This window comes from Arvicanthis niloticus, chromosome 20 (assembly GCF_011762505.2).
Source record: "Arvicanthis niloticus isolate mArvNil1 chromosome 20, mArvNil1.pat.X, whole genome shotgun sequence".
NCBI classification, from domain to species: Eukaryota; Metazoa; Chordata; class Mammalia; order Rodentia; family Muridae; genus Arvicanthis; species Arvicanthis niloticus.
The window spans coordinates 46045224-46051245 of record NC_047677.1 but is presented as its reverse complement, the minus strand read 5'-3'; positions in this window follow the sequence as shown (position 1 = coordinate 46051245).

The window sequence follows — 6022 nt, the reverse complement described above, 5'->3', positions numbered from 1 at the left end:
TATTGTTTTTTCTCAGGTTCTTTTCCACTTGTTGACTCAGTCTGTCTCAGGAGACTCACTGTAGGGGATGCAGGGGGAAGGGACTGCCGGAGAAGTGGGCAGCTTGCTCTACTCTTGTTCAAACTAGAGGGGACAGAGAAGCAGTCATTTATGAACAGGCCACCTCTCTCTCTCTCCTTTCCACCCCTCCCTCAACCATGTCCCTGGGGAGTAGGCGGCTCACAGGCAGGCTTCTTTCCCTTTCTCTTCCCCACCCTCCCCACAGTGCCCTGAGGCCCCAGGCAGCTGTGCCCTTTCTGTCCAGAAGCAGCAGTTCAGTTGAAAATGGCCATCCTATGTGGGAGGGCCTGGCAGAGTGGGTACTGCCAGGGCTCTGTCCTGCTTCTCTCCCGGGATGTTAGAGAGTCACTGAGCTGGAACTGGGACTATAGCTCAGTGGTAGACACAGACAGACAGACAGACAGACAGACAGACAGACACACACACACACACACACACACACACACACACACACACACAGATATACAGAGAAAGAGAAACACAGAGGTACAGAGAGAAATATCCAGAGACACAAACAGACAGACAGACAGACAGGGATAACAGAATGGTCAAGCCCTAAACATTCAGAAAGCAAAATTCTCTTCACCCCAAAGCCTGATTTTTAAGACTTAATCCCAGCATTTGGGAGGCAGAGGCAAGCAAATCTCTTGTAGTTTCTGGGTCAGCCTGGTCTACATAGCAAGTTCCAAGACATCCAGGGCTACAAAATAAGTCTCTCTCCCCCCTACCTCTGTCTCTTTCACATACACATACACACACATACACATAAACACACACACTCACACACACACACATATACACACAGAGAGAGACACACACACATACACACACATACAGACACACACAGACACACACAGACACACAAACACACACACTATTGCTCTGTAGCCCTGGCTGCCTTGATTGATCTTACAGCAGTTCTTCTGCCTTGGCTCTCAGATGCTGGACTTATAAGAGCACATCCCGAACACAAACTCACTCAGCATGTGCATGTGTGTGTTCATGTGCGTGTGCAAGTGTGAGGGTTTGTGCACACATCTCTATTCTTAGCTCTTTGGGACTGTGACTAAGGAAAATCAGGGTTACTTGAGCCAGGGTCTTGCAGTGCTGTGGCCGTCAATCTGATAAGCCAGCTGGTCCCGAGTGACTAATGCTGTCCTGTGGTGGTGTCGTGTAACCTGCACAAAGAGCCGATTCACAGTGCCAGCAGGACAGCAAGACTTCGTGCTCCTTAGACTAGGACATAGAACTCCGAAATTGTTTCTTTCTGGAATTTTCCATTTAACTAATATACTTTGGACAGTTGACTGGTTTGGGATAGCCCAGAACACTGAAGGAGTCCTGTAGATGGTTGTACCCTTGGTCCAGCACTCACCCCTCCCCTGTAAGAGGTGCTGGGGGTGGAGCCCTGGGTATCACACACAGTAGGCAAGTGCTCCACTCACTGAGCCACACTCCCCAGCACCTAAGAGACTCCTTCCTCCCGAGGTCTGTATGAGTCTGAGTTTTCACTCAGTGGGGGGCCTTCCTAACTCGACACGACACTGAGTCCCTTTGGGAATTGGACTGTCCTGATTTACAACTTGGAGGCGCCGATTTGGAACTGAAAGTGCCTGTCTCAATGACCAGAGGGATACATACAACTCTAGCTCCAGGGTCCTCCTGGGCCTCAGGCCTGTTCCAGTTTTTGATTCCTCATTAACTGCCACCACAAGTTGCTGCGAAACTAAGACCGCAGAGTCCCAGGGACACATTTCTGCCTACTGGAATTCCCCAGTGTTATGTTTCTGTTTTCAGTATTTTAGGCATCCTCCATAGCCCAGTCTGGCCTTGAACTCCTGACCCTCCTGCCTCTGCTCCCTGAGTACCGGGGTTTCATGTGCTACCAAGCCTGGCCTGAGCTGTTGATGCTGCTGCTGCTGCTGTGCTCCTTCCCCCTCCTCTCTTCCCTCCTCCCCTCCTTCCTCCTGTCCTCCCCTGCTCCTTTCTTCTTGGGCTGTGCATGTGCCATGGTGCACATCTGGAAGCCAGAGAACAACCATGTGCCGTTAATTCTCTTCTTCCACTCTTACTCATGTGTTGGGGATTGAACGCAGGTGGCAAGTGTCATTTCCCGCTGAGCCATCTTGGCTGCCCTGGCCTGAGTTCTTATTCTTAATATTTGCAAGTTGGTAGCGGCATCACTGTCCTGTGGCTGTGTCCCGAACTGATGTCCATTTAACTGATGTCTAACAGAGCACCTGAGAGTCGAGGGTGGAGGATGAACCTTGGCTCATGAACATTTAGAGAATGCCGTGCCGTGTGCTAAACCTTTGTACAGAATTGTTCTGTTCAATTCCTTCTGGTCCCGCGTGCAAGGTTAGTGCCTGTGCCCCCATTTTACAGAGATGGAACTAAGCAAGACTCATTCACTGAGGTTTCAGCTCCCCCACCCCCTACCCCGAGCTTCCTGAGAGTAGCCCTGGATGTCTGTAGACCAGGCTGGCCTGGAACTCTGAGATCTGCCTGCCTCTGCCTCCTGAGGGCTGAGACTGAAGGCGTGCGATACCACCTGGCAAAGTTTCAGCTTTTAAATGAGCTATTCTTGTCCAATCCTGGAATCCAGGATACAAGGAGAAAATCAGTTCCTAAAGTCATTCTGTGATGTTGACACAGGTACACCTAAGTCCCTCTCCCCCACTCTAAAATAATTTTAAAAGGACCCATATTGTATGTGTGGTGCTTTGAATGAGAATGGCCCCCACAGGCTCATACATTTGAATATTTGGTCACCAGTAGCTGGAGCAGTCACTAGATCAGTAGAGGGTGTGATAATAAAGGGACCAGGACCAGGACGTGGGAAAGAAAAGACCTGACAATCTGTTTCTGGGCTGAAAAACAAATAAACCAAACCTATGCAAGATGAAAAGACTATCTGTGCGGAGACGCTATAATTAGCCGTTTACTCAACTTCCGATTCCTGGTTCCCGTGAGCCCTCGGTGTCCGCGCCTTCCCTGAGCTAGTCTGAGTCAGCTTCTTTTTTGTTTAGTAGCGGGAAATGTGAACCACATTATGTGGTTTGTGTTCCTAAGCGGCCAAGGGCAATAGGTTAGGATACGCCGAGGTCCAATCCACAGGTCCACGGAGCCCCTTCTCAACAGCCAGGGCTTTCCTGTTACGCACTGCAGTGAGCAAAAGGATCTTTCCATTTTAAAGGATCTCGGGATCTTAAAATGGAACCCTCTGAAGCTTTGCGCATGTGCAAACTCACAGGGTTGGCGACCGGTGAGGGTGTGGGTTAGGGTACCAGCTAGACCCCTACCTATGACTCTCTGGGGTACTCCATTTCTTTCTTTCTTTCTTTTTTTTTTTTTTTTTCCTTCTTGGTTTTTCCAGACAGGGTTTCTCTGTGTAGCCCTGGCTGTCCTGGAACTCACTCTGTAGACCTGGCTGGCCTCGAACTCAGAAATCTGCCTGCCTCTGCCTCCCAAGTGCTGGGATTAAAGGTGTGCGCCACCACCGCCCGGCTCGGCACTCCATTTCTTGATGCATGGTAGTGTATACTCTGGTAAATCAAAAGCATTACCCATTATCTTGACGGAAACTTATCCTCCTGAGTTCAAGTGATCCCTTTAAAGCCCGGCTGGGAGCTGGAAAGCGATGTCAGAGGTTAAGAGCTGCTCTTCCCGGAGATCCGAGTGTGGGTTCTAGGGGCCCACATTTTGATCACATTTCAGCTCACGTGTGTGTGTGTGTGTGTGTGTGTGTGTGTGTGTGTGTGTGTGGTGGTGGGGGGGTCTAACGTTTTTGTCCTCTCTGGATACCTGCACTCACATGCACACCCACACAGAGATACGTAAGTATATATAACCAAAAAAAATCACACACACAAAAAGTCTTAGCCAGGTGCCTTTAATCTCGGCACTGGGGATGCACAGGCAGGCAGATCTCTGAGTTGGAGTCAGCCTGGTTTATATAGAGTAATTTTCAGGATAGAAATGGCTGTACAGAGAAACTCTTTCAAAAACAAATAAAACAAAAAGTCTTATTTAAAAAAAAAAAAAAAAAAAAAAAAAAAAAAAAAAAACAGGTTGAGGGCTAGAGGGATGGCTTAGTGGTTAAGAGCACTGACTGCTCCTCTAGAGGTCCTGAGTTCAATTCCCAGCAACCACATGGTGGCTCACAACCATCTGTAATACAGCACTCATATACATAAAATAAATAAATCTTTTGGAAAAAAAAATGTGGGGCGGTGGTGGCACACACCTTTAATCTCAGCACTTGGGAGACAGAGGCAGGCAGATTTCTGAGTTCGAGGCCAGCCGGGTCTACAGAGTGAGTTCCAGGACTACACAGAGAAACCCTGTCTCATAAAACCAAAAAAATAAAAAAATAAAAAAAGAAAAAAATAAAAAAACAAAAAAAAAAAAAGCCTGGTTGACCTCGAACTCTATACATAACCAGAGATAACCTTGAACTCCTGATTCTCCTGTCTACCTGAGTATTGCTATTATGCTAATACAGGCGTGGGGCACAGTTCCTGGGGGACTAAGCAGAAGTTGCTTTTTTTTTTTTTTTTTTTTGTGACCCAGCCAGGCTCAGAGAGCCAGTCCTACTTTGAGTCTCTTACAATAAATGCAGTTTCCAGAGAGTTCTGTGAACTGTCATTGGCTGACATGGAACCAGGGGAAGGAACCAGGGGAAGGAACCAGGGAACCCCACACCCTGTAGCTAGCTAGTTGTTCCTCAGGTAGACTTGGCCCAGAGTCTCTGAATTTATAGTAGAATCCGCCCTAAAGTTGGTCATTGCCAGATGGGTATTTCCTTCAGCAGCAAGACAGTGGGAATGAAGAGAGGGGCATCTCAATCGACACAAGAAAGAAGCCAAGACTCTTCCCCACTGTAGCCATACGTAACTGACAGATTGGGAACAAGAGAAGTCTGTCTACAAACACAAGAGGAAGTGGAGCTATGTTAATAACATATAGAGAGCCAGAACCCAAGGTTTTCATCTGAGATAGAGTTTCATTGTGTATCCTGGCTGCCTTTGAACTCAGAGAAATCCACCTGCCTCTGCCTCCTGGATGCTGAGATTTAAGGCCTGGGCCACCACTTGGCACACAAAGCCTTTGACCCTCCTTTCCCACTCCTAACCCACTTGTATCCTGGAGAGCGCCTTTCCTTTTTCTTGCTAAGCTGTCTCTGGGCCTGGAAAGATGGATGACTCTGAGGTTAAGAGCCCTGGCTGCTCTTGCAGAACATCCGAGTTCAGTTTCTAGCATCCCGTGGCAGCTCACAACCATCTGTAGCTCCTCAGAGAATCAGATCCCCTTCAAGGGTGCCACACATGCGGGTGCTGAACTTACATACATGCCACACAGGCAAAATACTCAAACTTTAAAAAAAAAAAAAAAAAAAATCTAAAAATATTTTAAAATAAAATTTAAAACGCTTATTATATTTAATTTTTGTGTGTGTATATCTGTCTGTCTGTCCAGTGAGTGCTTATGGACGTCAGAGGATAACTGTGAGGAGTTGTTTCTCTCCTTCTACCATGCGGATTCTAGGGTTTAAACATAGGTTGTCATGTTTGGTTGGGAGCACCTTTACCGATCTGGTCTATATTTCTCTTGCTAACTGTGCATTTCTGGCCCAGTTTATTGTTTCACTAGACACCCACCCTTGCTACCTCCTATGCTTTTGTATTGTTTGGAGACACAGAGGATGGCCTTAAACCTGATGCATAGCCAAGGATGACCTTGAACTTCTTGGTCTTCCCGTCTCCACCAACCAAGTGCAGAGATCACAGATGTGCACTGCGCCGACATGTCTTTTGTGTGTCTTTCTCCATTTCATAAAGAAGCCAGTGTTGGGCACATGAGATCAGTCAGTGCTACACTAGGTTACTGAAGCACTTGTCATGCCCCCTGCTTCTCCACCCCTGGCCTCTGGGCTTGGCATGAAAGACAAGGCATCAACCAT